The sequence below is a fragment of the Strongylocentrotus purpuratus genome, unplaced genomic scaffold (assembly GCF_000002235.5).
Source record: "Strongylocentrotus purpuratus isolate Spur 01 unplaced genomic scaffold, Spur_5.0 spur5_scaffold_20, whole genome shotgun sequence".
In the NCBI taxonomy this organism is placed as follows: Eukaryota; Metazoa; Echinodermata; class Echinoidea; order Camarodonta; family Strongylocentrotidae; genus Strongylocentrotus; species Strongylocentrotus purpuratus.
Window position 1 is genome coordinate 24,621,409 of NW_022145606.1, and position 16,690 is coordinate 24,638,098.

Genomic DNA, 16,690 nt, shown 5'->3' on the forward strand with positions numbered 1-16,690 from the left:
TCAACAATAGATTTAGATTTCTACTTAGTAAGGACATACCTCGCAGACACACTCTCGGACTTGGAAGACTTGCTCTTCTTCTTGCGTGGTGCTTTAGCAGGTTGTGTTTTCTGATTCCTAGAAAAATAATTTGAGATACAATTTAGCCTAAAACCACATCAAAACATTATGCAAGGCAATATAATTGACAGACGTAGTAATGGTACAAAATCTGAAATTTATACGTGGATTTATTGTAATCACGTTTGTTTACATTCACTCATTCACTAACAGACACTACACTGCACTTGGAGATTCACTACACTTCACTCAGAAGTTGTGTAGATCTAGTACTCATCTAGCTAGTCTACAACCTCAACACTACATGGGAATATTGATACGTAAAATAACATTCTATAGGCCTACTATGTCTATGAAGTAGCATTATATTCAACAACAGACACAATAAAAATATGTATATCATAATATAATTAAGTTTCAGAAATAAACGTACCTTTTCAGCTGTTTTCTGGGGCCAGTTCCGCTCGTCGACGGTCCGTCATTCGACAACAAACTCGTTTCTCTACGAGTGGGACTAGAATATTGATAAAGGAACAAAATTGAAATTTCGTACATTTTCTTTTTACACATTGTTTATTTATGGTCATCTTTGAGCTCACTATTCAATATGTGACCCCACAGCTAAAAACCACCAATAAGTCGCAAAATGAACAACAGAGATAATGGCAGGAGAAGCGGGCTTTTTGAAAAGGATGCCAGTCATAAACAATGAAAATATGCAAGTTTAGAAAATAGACAAAAAAATAGTTTACAAATTTGTATCATGTCATAAAAAATTCAAGTGCAAAGAATAGGAAGAAAATATTAATCGCAAATAGGTAAAAAGAAGTCTGAAAAAGAAAAAGGTGAAAAAATAGGGAAAAAATAGGGAAAAAATAGTCTGAAAAAGATTAAGATGAAAAAATAAGGAAAAAAATAGTTCTATTTTTTTCATATTTTTTTTGAGAAAATAGGAAAAAAATAGTCTGAAAAAGATGAAGGTGAAAAAAATAGGGAAAAAATAGTTTGGTACTCGAAAATAGGAAAAAATAGAACTATTTTTTTCCTATTTTTATAGGAATAAAATAGTCCACAAAAGTTGAAGGTGAAAAAAATGGGGGAAAATAGTTTGTGCTTGAAAATAGGAAAAAAATAGAACTATTTTTTTCCTGTTTTCTTATAGGAAATAGGAAAAAAATAGTCTGAAAAAAAATATAGGTGAAAAAAATAGGGAAAAAATAGTTTGTACTTGAAAATAGGAAAAAAATAGTCTGCATTTCCAGAAAATAGGGAAAAAATAGGAAAAAAATATATTTTCGCAACACACAAAACTACTAGGGCATATACAAATAATGTCCCCATAGCCCTGTCTAATCGTGGTTACTACAGTGTCCTCTTGTTTCGGAGTTGCAAAGTGCTTAAATAACGTAGGCATTGTAATAATTACTAAAGCCAATATCAGTTAACTATAATAACTATAATAAGTTATGATTAAAAGTTATATTTCGAGTAATATAGCGCCAATTTTGGATGATTAGCGCTTTACAATGATATTATTAACCCGGTCATAGGAAACAATGCAAGCCAGCGCACATTGTGTGCACCATCTCAACTCCCTGGGGAGCAATCCTCCTAAGCGGCTCATGGGCATTGAGAAGATCTTGTACATGAGGGGTCTTACCTCCTACAGGGTATTCATTTATACACCCGAGTATAAAGCATCAATAATTGTGGATAAATTGCCTTGATGAAGGTCAAAAAGGCAGTGGGAAAGGTTCGAACTCGGGATCCTATTATCGGAAAGCATGCGCTCTACCAATCTTGAAAAGCCACATGCACATGAATGTGCATATAGCGCGAATTCCTGTATATACTTGTACAGGAAGTCGGACAGATGACTCCCTTGATCGACGTTCATGATCACAAATAAAATAATAATCATATATATACAAATAATGTCCCCATAGCCCTGTCTAATCGTGGTTACTACAGTGTCCTCTTGTTTCGGAGTTGCAAAGTGCTTAAATAACGTAGGCATTGTAATAATTACTAAAGACAATATCAGTTAAGTATAAGTTATGATTAATAGTTATATTTCGAGTTATATAGCGCCAATTTTGGATGATTAGCGCTTTACAATGATATTATTAGCCCGGTCATAGGAAACAATGCAAGCCAGCGCACATTGTGTGCACCATCTCAACTCCCTGGGGAGCAATCCTCCTAAGCGGCTCATGGGCATTGAGAAGATCTTGTACATGAGGGGTCTTACCTCCTACAGGGTATTCATTTATACACCCGAGTATAAAGTATCAATAATTGTGGATAAATTGCTTTGATGAAGGTCAAAAAGGCAGTGGGAAAGGTTTGAACTCGGGATCCTATTATCGGAAAGCATGCGCTCTGCCAATCTTGAAAAGCCACATGCACAAGAATGTGCATATAGCGCGAATTCCTGTATATACTTGTACAGGAAGTCGGACAGATGACCCCCTTGATCGACGTTCATGATCACAAATAAAATACTATTCATATATATACAAATAATTTCCCCATAGCCCTGTCTAATCGTGGTTACTACAGTGTCCTCTTGTTTCGGAGTTGCAAAGTGCTTAAATAACGTAGGCATTGTAATAATTACTAAAGCCAATATTAGTTAACTATAATAACTATAATAAGTTATAATTAAAAGTTATATTTTGAGTTATATAGCGCCAATTTTGAATGATGAGCGCTTTACAATGATATTATTAGCCCGGTCATAGGAAACAATGCAAGCCAGCGCACATTGTGTGCACCATCTCAACTCCCTGGGGAGCAATCCTCCTAAGCGGCTCATGGGCATTGAGAAGATCTTGTACATGAGGGGTCTTACCTCCTACAGGGTATTCATTTATACACCCGAGTATAAAGCATCTATAATTGTGGATAAATTGCTTTGATGAAGGTCAAAAAGGCAGTGGGAAAGGTTCGAACTCGGGATCCTATTATCGGAAAGCATGCGCTCTACCAATCTTGAAAAGCCACATGCACATGTATGTGCATATAGCGCGAATTCCTGTATATACTTGTACAGGACGGTCGGACAGATGACCCCCTTGATCGACGTTCATGATCACAAATAAAATACTAATCATATATATACAAATAATGTCCCCATAGCCCTGTCTAATCGTGGTTACTACAGTGTCCTCTTGTTTCGGAGTTGCAAAGTGCTTAAATAACGTAGGCATTGTAATAATTACTAAAGCCAATATCAGTTAACTATAATAACTATAATAAGTTATGTTTAAAAGTTATATTTCGAGTTATATAGCGCCAATTTTGGATGATTAGCGCTTTACAATGATATTATTAACCCGGTCATAGGAAACAATGCAAGCCAGCGCACATTGTGTGCACCATCTCAACTCCCTGGGGAGCAATCCTCCTAAGCGGCTCATGGGCATTGAGAAGATCTTGTACATGAGGGGTCTTACCTCCTACAGGGTATTCATTATTTTATACACCCGAGTATAAGGCATCAATAATTGTGGATAAATTTCTTTGATGAAGGTCAAAAAGGCAGTGGGAAAGGTTCGAACTCGGGATCCTATTATCGGAAAGCATGCGCTCTACCAATCTTGAAAAGCCACATGCACATGAATGTGCATATAGCGCGAATTCCTGTATATACTTGTACAGGAAGTCGGACAGATGACCCCCTTGATCGACGTTCATGATCACAAATAAAATACTAATCATATATATACAAATAATGTCCCCATAGCCCTGTCTAATCGTGGTTACTACAGTGTCCTCTTGTTTCGGAGTTGCAAAGTGCTTAAATAACGTAGGCATTGTAATAATTACTAAAGCCAATATCAGTTAACTATAATAACTATAATAAGTTATGATTAAAAGTTATATTTCGAGTTATATAGCGCCAATTTTGGATGATTAGCGCTTTACAATGATATTATTAACCCGGTCATAGGAAACAATGCAAGTCAGCGCACATTGTGTGCACCATCTCAACTCCCTGGGGAGCAATCCTCCTAAGCGGCTCATGGGCATTGAGAAGATCTTGTACATGAGGGGTCTTACCTCCTACAGGGTATTCATTTATACACCCGAGTATAAAGCATCAATAATTGTGGATAAATTGCCTTGATGAAGGTCAAAAAGGCAGTGGGAAAGGTTCGAACTCGGGATCCTATTATCGGAAAGCATGCGCTCTACCAATCTTGAAAAGCCACATGCACATGAATGTGCATATAGCGCGAATTCCTGTATATACTTGTACAGGAAGTCGGACAGATGACTCCCTTGATCGACGTTCATGATCACAAATAAAATAATAATCATATATATACAAATAATGTCCCCATAGCCCTGTCTAATCGTGGTTACTACAGTGTCCTCTTGTTTCGGAGTTGCAAAGTGCTTAAATAACGTAGGCATTGTAATAATTACTAAAGACAATATCAGTTAAGTATAAGTTATGATTAATAGTTATATTTCGAGTTATATAGCGCCAATTTTGGATGATTAGCGCTTTACAATGATATTATTAGCCCGGTCATAGGAAACAATGCAAGCCAGCGCACATTGTGTGCACCATCTCAACTCCCTGGGGAGCAATCCTCCTAAGCGGCTCATGGGCATTGAGAAGATCTTGTACATGAGGGGTCTTACCTCCTACAGGGTATTCATTTATACACCCGAGTATAAAGTATCAATAATTGTGGATAAATTGCTTTGATGAAGGTCAAAAAGGCAGTGGGAAAGGTTTGAACTCGGGATCCTATTATCGGAAAGCATGCGCTCTGCCAATCTTGAAAAGCCACATGCACAAGAATGTGCATATAGCGCGAATTCCTGTATATACTTGTACAGGAAGTCGGACAGATGACCCCCTTGATCGACGTTCATGATCACAAATAAAATACTATTCATATATATACAAATAATTTCCCCATAGCCCTGTCTAATCGTGGTTACTACAGTGTCCTCTTGTTTCGGAGTTGCAAAGTGCTTAAATAACGTAGGCATTGTAATAATTACTAAAGCCAATATTAGTTAACTATAATAACTATAATAAGTTATAATTAAAAGTTATATTTTGAGTTATATAGCGCCAATTTTGAATGATGAGCGCTTTACAATGATATTATTAGCCCGGTCATAGGAAACAATGCAAGCCAGCGCACATTGTGTGCACCATCTCAACTCCCTGGGGAGCAATCCTCTTAAGCGGCTCATGGGCATTGAGAAGATCTTGTACATGAGGGGTCTTACCTCCTACAGGGTATTCATTTATACACCCGAGTATAAAGCATCTATAATTGTGGATAAATTGCTTTGATGAAGGTCAAAAAGGCAGTGGGAAAGGTTCGAACTCGGGATCCTATTATCGGAAAGCATGCGCTCTACCAATCTTGAAAAGCCACATGCACATGTATGTGCATATAGCGCGAATTCCTGTATATACTTGTACAGGACGGTCGGACAGATGACCCCCTTGATCGACGTTCATGATCACAAATAAAATACTAATCATATATATACAAATAATGTCCCCATAGCCCTGTCTAATCGTGGTTACTACAGTGTCCTCTTGTTTCGGAGTTGCAAAGTGCTTAAATAACGTAGGCATTGTAATAATTACTAAAGCCAATATCAGTTAACTATAATAACTATAATAAGTTATGTTTAAAAGTTATATTTCGAGTTATATAGCGCCAATTTTGGATGATTAGCGCTTTACAATGATATTATTAACCCGGTCATAGGAAACAATGCAAGCCAGCGCACATTGTGTGCACCATCTCAACTCCCTGGGGAGCAATCCTCCTAAGCGGCTCATGGGCATTGAGAAGATCTTGTACATGAGGGGTCTTACCTCCTACAGGGTATTCATTATTTTATACACCCGAGTATAAGGCATCAATAATTGTGGATATATTTCTTTGATGAAGGTCAAAAAGGCAGTGGGAAAGGTTCGAACTCGCCGGGATCCTATTATCGGAAAGCATGCGCTCTACCAATCTTGAAAAGCCACATGCACATGAATGTGCATATAGCGCGAATTCCTGTATATACTTGTACAGGAAGTCGGACAGATGACCCCCCTTGATCGACGTTCATGATCACAAATAAAATACTAATCATATATATACAAATAATGTCCCCATAGCCCTGTCTAATCGTGGTTACTACAGTGTCCTCTTGTTTCGGAGTTGCAAAGTGCTTAAATAACGTAGGCATTGTAATAATTACTAAAGCCAATATCAGTTAACTATAATAACTATAATAAGTTATGATTAAAAGTTATATTTCGAGTTATATAGCGCCAATTTTGGATGATTAGCGCTTTACAATGATATTATTAACCCGGTCATAGGAAACAATGCAAACCAGCGCACATTGAGTGCACCATCTCAACTCCCTGGGGAGCAATCCTCCTAAGCGGCTCATGGGCATTGAGAAGATCTTGTACATGAGGGGTCTTACCTCCTACAGGGTATTCATTTATACACCCGAGTATAAAGCATCAATACTTGTGGATAAATTGCTTTGATGAAGGTCAAAAAGGCAGTGGGAAAGGTTCGAACTCGGGATCCTATTATCGGAAAGCATGCGCTCTACCAATCTTGAAAAGCCACATGCACATGAATGTGCATATAGCGCGAATTCCTGTACAGGAAGTCGGACAGATGACCCCCTTGATCGACGTTCATGATCACAAATAAAATACTAATCATATATATACAAATAATGTCCCCATAGCCCTGTTTAATAGTGGTTACTACAGTGTCCTCTTGTTTCGGAGTTGCAAAGTACTTAAATAACGTAGGCATTGTAATAATTACTAAAGCCAGTATTAGTTAACTATAATAACTATAATAAGTTATAATTAAAAGTTATATTTCGAGTTATATAGCGCCAATTTTGAATGATGAGCGCTTTACAATGATATTATTAGCCCGGTCATAGGAAACAATGCAAGCCAGCGCACATTGTGTGCACCATCTCAACTCCCTGGGGAGCAATCCTCCTAAGCGGCTCATGGGCATTGAGAAGATCTTGTACATGAGGGGTCTTACCTCCTACAGGGTATTCATTTATACACCCGAGTATGAAGCATCTATAATTGTGGATAAATTGCTTTGATGAAGGTCAAAAAGGCAGTGGGAAAGGTTCGAACTCGGGATCCTATTATCGGAAAGCATGCGCTCTACCAATCTTGAAAAGCCACATGCACATGAATGTGCATATAGCGCGAATTCCTGTATATACTTGTACAGGACGGTCGGACAGATGACCCCCTTGATCGACGTTCATGATCACAAATAAAATACTAATCATATATATACAAATAATGTCCCCATAGCCCTGTCTAATCGTGATTACTACAGTGTCCTCTTGTTTCGGAGTTGCAAAGTGCTTAAATAACGTAGGCATTGTAATAATTACTAAAGCCAATATCAGTTAACTATAATAACTATAATAAGTTATGATTAAAAGTTATATTTCGAGTTATATAGCGCCAATTTTGGATGATTAGCGCTTTACAATGATATTATTAACCCGGTCATAGGAAACAATGCAAGCCAGCGCACATTGTGTGCACCATCTCAACTCCCTGGGGAGCAATCCTCCTAAGCGGCTCATGGGCATCGAGAAGATCTTGTACATGAGGGGTCTTACCTCCTTCAGGGTATTCATTTATACACCCGAGTATAAAGCATCTATAATCGTGGATAAATTGCTTTGATGAAGGTCAAAAAGGCAGTGGGAAAGGTTCGAACTCGGGATCCTATTATCGGAAAGCATGCGCTCTACCAATCTTGAAAAGCCACATGCACATGAATGTGCATATAGCGCGAATTCCTGTATATACTTGTACAGGACGGTCGGACAGATGACCCCCTTGATCGACGTTCATGATCACAAATAAAATACTAATCATATATATACAAATAATGTCCCCATAGCCCTGTCTAATCGTTGTTACTACAGTGTCCTCTTGTTTCGGAGTTGCAAAGTGCTTAAATAACGTAGGCATTGTAATAATTACTAAAGCCAATATCAGTTAACTATAATAACTATAATAAGTTATGATTAAAAGTTATATTTCGAGTTATATAGCGCCAATTTTGGATGATTAGCGCTTTACAATGATATTATTAACCCGGTCATAGGAAACAATGCAAGCCAGCGCACATTGTGTGCACCATCTCAACTCCCTGGGGAGCAATCCTCCTAAGCGGCTCATGGGCATTGAGAAGATCTTGTACATGAGGGGTCTTACCTCCTACAGGGTATTCATTTATACACCCGAGTATAAAGCATCAATACTTGTGGATAAATTGCTTTGATGAAGGTCAAAAAGGCAGTGGGAAAGGTTCGAACTCGGGATCCTATTATCGGAAAGCATGCGCTCTACCAATCTTGAAAAGCCACATGCACATGAATGTGCATATAGCGCGAATTCCTGTACAGGAAGTCGGACAGATGACCCCCTTGATCGACGTTCATGATCACAAATAAAATACTAATCATATATATACAAATAATGTCCCCATAGCCCTGTCTAATAGTGGTTACTACAGTGTCCTCTTGTTTCGGAGTTGCAAAGTGCTTAAATAACGTAGGCATTGTAATAATTACTAAAGCCAATATCAGTTAACTATAATAACTATAATAAGTTATGATTAAAAGTTATATTTCGAGTTATATAGCGCCAATTTTGGATGATTAGCGCTTTACATTGATATTATTAACCCGGTCATAGGAAACAATGCAAGCCAGCGCACATTGTGTGCACCATCTCAACTCCCTGGGGAGCAATCCTCCTAAGCGGCTCATGGGCATTGAGAAGATCTTGTACATGAGGGGTCTTACCTCCTACAGGGTATTCATTTATACACCCGAGTATAAAGCATCAATAATTGTGGATAAATTGCTTTGATGAAGGTCAAAAAGGCAGTGGGAAAGGTTCGAACTCGGGATCCTATTATCTGAAAGCATGCGCTCTACCAATCTTGAAAAGCCACATGCACATGAATGTGCATATAGCGCGAATTCCTGTATATACTTGTACAGGAAGTCGGACAGATGACCCCCTTGATCGACGTTCATGATCACAAATAAAATACTAATCATATATATACAAATAATGTCCCCATAGCCCTGTCTAATAGTGGTTACTACAGTGTCCTCTTGTTTCGGAGTTGCAAAGTGCTTAAATAACGTAGGCATTGTAATAATTACTAAAGCCAATATCAGTTAACTATAATAACTATAATAAGTTATGATTAAAAGTTATATTTCGAGTTATATAGCGCCAATTTTGGATGATTAGCGCTTTACAATGATATTATTAACCCGGTCATAGGAAACAATGCAAGCCAGCGCACATTGTGTGCACCATCTCAACTCCCTGGGGAGCAATCCTCCTAAGCGGCTCATGGGCATTGAGAAGATCTTGTACATGAGGGGTCTTACCTCCTACAGGGTATTCATTTATACACCCGAGTATAAAGCATCTATAATCGTGGATAAATTGCTTTGATGAAGGTCAAAAAGGCAGTGGGAAAGGTTCGAACTCGGGATCCTATTATCGGAAAGCATGCGCTCTACCAATCTTGAAAAGCCACATGCACATGAATGTGCATATAGCGCGAATTCCTGTATATACTTGTACAGGACGGTCGGACAGATGACCCCCTTGATCGACGTTCATGATCACAAATAAAATACTAATCATATATATACAAATAATGTCCCCATAGCCCTGTCTAATCGTTGTTACTACAGTGTCCTCTTGTTTCGGAGTTGCAAAGTGCTTAAATAACGTAGGCATTGTAATAATTACTAAAGCCAATATCAGTTAACTATAATAACTATAATAAGTTATGATTAAAAGTTATATTTCGAGTTATATAGCGCCAATTTTGGATGATTAGCGCTTTACATTGATATTATTAACCCGGTCATAGGAAACAATGCAAGCCAGCGCACATTGTGTGCACCATCTCAACTCCCTGGGGAGCAATCCTCCTAAGCGGCTCATGGGCATTGAGAAGATCTTGTACATGAGGGGTCTTACCTCCTACAGGGTATTCATTTATACACCCGAGTATAAAGCATCAATATTTGTGGATAAATTGCTTTGATGAAGGTCAAAAAGGCAGTGGGAAAGGTTCGAACTCGGGATCCTATTATCGGAAAGCATGCGCTCTACCAATCTTGAAAAGCCACATGCACATGAATGTGCATATAGCGCGAATTCCTGTATATACTTGTACAGGAAGTCGGACAGATGACCCCCTTGATCGACGTTCATGATCACAAATAAAATACTAATCATATATATACAAATAATGTCCCCATAGCCCTGTCTAATAGTGGTTACTACAGTGTCCTCTTGTTTCGGAGTTGCAAAGTGCTTAAATAACGTAGGCATTGTAATAATTACTAAAGCCAATATCAGTTAACTATAATAACTATAATAAGTTATGATTAAAAGTTATATTTCGAGTTATATAGCGCCAATTTTGGATGATTAGCGCTTTACAATGATATTATTAACCCGGTCATAGGAAACAATGCAAGCCAGCGCACATTGTGTGCACCATCTCAACTCCCTGGGGAGCAATCCTCCTAAGCGGCTCATGGGCATTGAGAAGATCTTGTACATGAGGGGTCTTACCTCCTACAGGGTATTCATTTATACACCCGAGTATAAAGCATCAATAATTGTGGATAAATTGCTTTGATGAAGGTCAAAAAGGCAGTGGGAAAGGTTCGAACTCGGGATCCTATTATCTGAAAGCATGCGCTCTACCAATCTTGAAAAGCCACATGCACATGAATGTGCATATAGCGCGAATTCCTGTATATACTTGTACAGGAAGTCGGACAGATGACCCCCTTGATCGACGTTCATGATCACAAATAAAATACTAATCATATATATACAAATAATGTCCCCATAGCCCTGTCTAATAGTGGTTACTACAGTGTCCTCTTGTTTCGGAGTTGCAAAGTGCTTAAATAACGTAGGCATTGTAATAATTACTAAAGCCAATATCAGTTAACTATAATAACTATAATAAGTTATGATTAAAAGTTATATTTCGAGTTATATAGCGCCAATTTTGGATGATTAGCGCTTTACAATGATATTATTAACCCGGTCATAGGAAACAATGCAAGCCAGCGCACATTGTGTGCACCATCTCAACTCCCTGGGGAGCAATCCTCCTAAGCGGCTCATGGGCATTGAGAAGATCTTGTACATGAGGGGTCTTACCTCCTACAGGGTATTCATTTATACACCCGAGTATAAAGCATCAATAATTGTGGATAAATTGCTTTGATGAAGGTCAAAAAGGCAGTGGGAAAGGTTCGAACTCGGGATCCTATTATCGGAAAGCATGCGCTCTACCAATCTTGAAAAGCCACATGCACATGAATGTGCATATAGCGCGAATTCCTGTATATACTTGTACAGGAAGTCGGACAGATGACCCCCTTGATCGACGTTCATGATCACAAATAAAATACTATTCATATATATACAAATAATGTCCCCATAGCCCTGTCTAATCGTGGTTACTACAGTGTCCTCTTGTTTCGGAGTTGCAAAGTGCTTAAATAACGTAGGCATTGTAATAATTACTAAAGCCAATATCAGTTAACTATAATAACTATAATAAGTTATGATTAATAGTTATATTTCGAGTTATATAGCGCCAATTTTGGATGATTAGCGCTTTACAATGATATTATTAGCCCGGTCATAGGAAACAATGCAAGCCAGCGCACATTGTGTGCACCATCTCAACTCCCTGGGGAGCAATCCTCCTAAGCGGCTCATGGGCATTGAGAAGATCTTGTACATGAGGGGTCTTACCTCCTACAGGGTATTCATTTATACACCCGAGTATAAAGCATCAATAATTGTGGATAAATTGCTTTGATGAAGGTCAAAAAGGCAGTGGGAAAGGTTCGAACTCGGGATCCTATTATCGGAAAGCATGCGCTCTACCAATCTTGAAAAGCCACATGCACATGAATGTGCATATAGCGCGAATTCCTGTATATACTTGTACAGGAAGTCGGACAGATGACCCCCTTGATCGACGTTCATGATCACAAATAAAATACTATTCATATATATACAAATAATGTCCCCATAGCCCTGTCTAATCGTGGTTACTACAGTGTCCTCTTGTTTCGGAGTTGCAAAGTGCTTAAATAACGTAGGCATTGTAATAATTACTAAAGCCAATATCAGTTAACTATAATAACTATAATAAGTTATGATTAAAAGTTATATTTCGAGTTATATAGCGCCAATTTTGGATGATTAGCGCTTTACAATGATATTATTAGCCCGGTCATAGGAAACAATGCAAGCCAGCGCACATTGTGTGCACCATCTCAACTCCCTGGGGAGCAATCCTCCTAAGCGGCTCATGGGCATTGAGAAGATCTTGTACATGAGGGGTCTTACCTCCTACAGGGTATTCATTTATACACCCGAGTATAAAGCATCAATAATTGTGGATAAATTGCTTTGATGAAGGTCAAAAAGGCAGTGGGAAAGGTTCGAACTCGGGATCCTATTATCGGAAAGCATGCGCTCTACCAATCTTGAAAAGCCACATGCACATGAATGTGCATATAGCGCGAATTCCTGTATATACTTGTACAGGAAGTCGGACAGATGACCCCCTTGATCGACGTTCATGATCACAAATAAAATACTAATCATATATATACAAATAATGTCCCCATAGCCCTGTCTAATAGTGGTTACTACAGTGTCCTCTTGTTTCGGAGTTGCAAAGTGCTTAAATAACGTAGGCATTGTAATAATTACTAAAGCCAATATTAGTTAACTATAATAACTATAATAAGTTATAATTAAAAGTTATATTTCGAGTTATATAGCGCCAATTTTGAATGATGAGCGCTTTACAATGATATTATTAACCCGGTCATAGGAAACAATGCAAGCCAGCGCACATTGTGTGCACCATCTCAACTCCCTGGGGAGCAATCCTCCTAAGCGGCTCATGGGCATTGAGAAGATCTTGTACATGAGGGGTCTTACCTCCTACAGGGTATTCATTTATACACCCGAGTATAAAGCATCAATAATTGTGGATAAATTGCTTTGATGAAGGTCAAAAAGGCAGTGGGAAAGGTTCGAACTCGGGATCCTATTATCGGAAAGCATGCGCTCTACCAATCTTGAAAAGCCACATGCACATGAATGTGCATATAGCGCGAATTCCTGTATATACTTGTACAGGAAGTCGGACAGATGACCCCCTTGATCGACGTTCATGATCACAAATAAAATACTAATCATATATATACAAATAATGTCCCCATAGCCCTGTCTAATAGTGGTTACTACAGTGTCCTCTTGTTTCGGAGTTGCAAAGTGCTTAAATAACGTAGGCATTGTAATAATTACTAAAGCCAATATCAGTTAACTATAATAACTATAATAAGTTATGATTAAAAGTTATATTTCGAGTTATATAGCGCCAATTTTGGATGATTAGCGCTTTACATTGATATTATTAACCCGGTCATAGGAAACAATGCAAGCCAGCGCACATTGTGTGCACCATCTCAACTCCCTGGGGAGCAATCCTCCTAAGCGGCTCATGGGCATTGAGAAGATCTTGTACATGAGGGGTCTTACCTCCTACAGGGTATTCATTTATACACCCGAGTATAAAGCATCAATAATTGTGGATAAATTGCTTTGATGAAGGTCAAAAAGGCAGTGGGAAAGGTTCGAACTCGGGATCCTATTATCGGAAAGCATGCGCTCTACCAATCTTGAAAAGCCACATGCACATGAATGTGCATATAGCGCGAATTCCTGTATATACTTGTACAGGAAGTCGGACAGATGACCCCCTTGATCGACGTTCATGATCACAAATAAAATACTAATCATATATATACAAATAATGTCCCCATAGCCCTGTCTAATAGTGGTTACTACAGTGTCCTCTTGTTTCGGAGTTGCAAAGTGCTTAAATAACGTAGGCATTGTAATAATTACTAAAGCCAATATCAGTTAACTATAATAACTATAATAAGTTATGATTAAAAGTTATATTTCGAGTTATATAGCGCCAATTTTGGATGATTAGCGCTTTACAATGATATTATTAACCCGGTCATAGGAAACAATGCAAGCCAGCGCACATTGTGTGCACCATCTCAACTCCCTGGGGAGCAATCCTCCTAAGCGGCTCATGGGCATTGAGAAGATCTTGTACATGAGGGGTCTTACCTCCTACAGGGTATTCATTTATACACCCGAGTATAAAGCATCAATAATTGTGGATAAATTGCTTTGATGAAGGTCAAAAAGGCAGTGGGAAAGGTTCGAACTCGGGATCCTATTATCGGAAAGCATGCGCTCTACCAATCTTGAAAAGCCACATGCACATGAATGTGCATATAGCGCGAATTCCTGTATATACTTGTACAGGACGTCGGACAGATGACCCCCTTGATCGACGTTCATGATCACAAATAAAATACTAATCATATATATACAAATAATGTCCCCATAGCCCTGTCTAATCGTGGTTACTACAGTGTCCTCTTGTTTCGGAGTTGCAAAGTGCTTAAATAACGTAGGCATTGTAATAATTACTAAAGCCAATATCAGTTAACTATAATAACTATAATAAGTTATGATTAAAAGTTATATTTCGAGTTATATAGCGCCAATTTTGGATGATTAGCGCTTTACATGATATTATTAACCCGGTCATAGGAAACAATGCAAGCCAGCGCACATTGTGTGCACCATCTCAACTCCCTGGGGAGCAATCCTCCTAAGCGGCTCATGGGCATTGAGAAGATCTTGTACATGAGGGGTCTTACCTCCTACAGGGTATTCATTTATACACCCGAGTATAAAGCATCAATAATTGTGGATAAATTGCTTTGATGAAGGTCAAAAAGGCAGTGGGAAAGGTTCGAACTCGGGATCCTATTATCGGAAAGCATGCGCTCTACCAATCTTGAAAAGCCACATGCACATGAATGTGCATATAGCGCGAATTCCTGTATATACTTGTACAGGAAGTCGGACAGATGACCCCCTTGATCGACGTTCATGATCACAAATAAAATACTAATCATATATATACAAATAATGTCCCCATAGCCCTGTCTAATCGTGGTTACTACAGTGTCCTCTTGTTTCGGAGTTGCAAAGTGCTTAAATAACGTAGGCATTGTAATAATTACTAAAGCCAATATCAGTTAACTATAATAACTATAATAAGTTATGATTAAAAGTTATATTTCGAGTTATATAGCGCCAATTTTGGATGATTAGCGCTTTACAATGATATTATTAGCCCGGTCATAGGAAACAATGCAAGCCAGCGCACATTGTGTGCACCATCTCAACTCCCTGGGGAGCAATCCTCCTAAGCGGCTCATGGGCATTGAGAAGATCTTGTACATGAGGGGTCTTACCTCCTACAGGGTATTCATTTATACACCCGAGTATAAAGCATCAATAATTGTGGATAAATTGCTTTGATGAAGGTCAAAAAGGCAGTGGGAAAGGTCGAACTCGGGATCCTATTATCTGGAAAGCATGCGCTCTACCAATCTTGAAAAGCCACATGCACATGAATGTGCATATAGCGCGAATTCCTGTATATACTTGTACAGGAAGTCGGACAGATGACCCCCTTGATCGACGTTCATGATCACAAATAAAATACTAATCATATATATACAAATAATGTCCCCATAGCCCTGTCTAATCGTGGTTACTACAGTGTCCTCTTGTTTCGGAGTTGCAAAGTGCTTAAATAACGTAGGCATTGTAATAATTACTAAAGCCAATATCAGTTAACTATAATAACTATAATAAGTTATGATTAAAAGTTATATTTCGAGTTATATAGCGCCAATTTTGGATGATTAGCGCTTTACAATGATATTATTAGCCCGGTCATAGGAAACAATGCAAGCCAGCGCACATTGTGTGCACCATCTCAACTCCCTGGGGAGCAATCCTCCTAAGCGGCTCATGGGCATTGAGAAGATCTTGTACATGAGGGGTCTTACCTCCTACAGGGTATTCATTTATACACCCGAGTATAAAGCATCAATAATTGTGGATAAATTGCTTTGATGAAGGTCAAAAAGGCAGTGGGAAAGGTTCGAACTCGGGATCCTATTATCGGAAAGCATGCGCTCTACCAATCTTGAAAAGCCACATGCACATGAATGTGCATATAGCGCGAATTCCTGTATATACTTGTACAGGAAGTCGGACAGATGACCCCCTTGATCGACGTTCATGATCACAAATAAAATACTAATCATATATATACAAATAATGTCCCCATAGCCCTGTCTAATAGTGGTTACTACAGTGTCCTCTTGTTTCGGAGTTGCAAAGTACTTAAATAACGTAGGCATTGTATTATTACTAAAGCCAATATTAGTTAACTATAATAACTATAATAAGTTATAATTAAAAGTTATTTTCGAGTTATATAGCGCCAATTTTGAATGATGAGCGCTTTACAATGATATTATTAACCCGGTCATAGGAAACAATGCAAGCCAGCGCACATTGTGTGCACCA

At 38.5% G+C, this 16,690-nt stretch overlaps 1 long non-coding RNA gene across 1 annotated transcript; it reads right to left on the reverse strand.

Moving 5' to 3' along the window:
• Positions 1-582, reverse strand: LOC115927098. Its single transcript, XR_004065406.1, has 2 exons — positions 494-582; positions 1-117 (listed from the first exon to the last, which is right to left on the reverse strand). It is a non-coding gene; the product is annotated as an uncharacterized LOC115927098 (long non-coding RNA).
• Between the last annotated feature and the right edge of the window lie 16,108 nt (positions 583-16,690).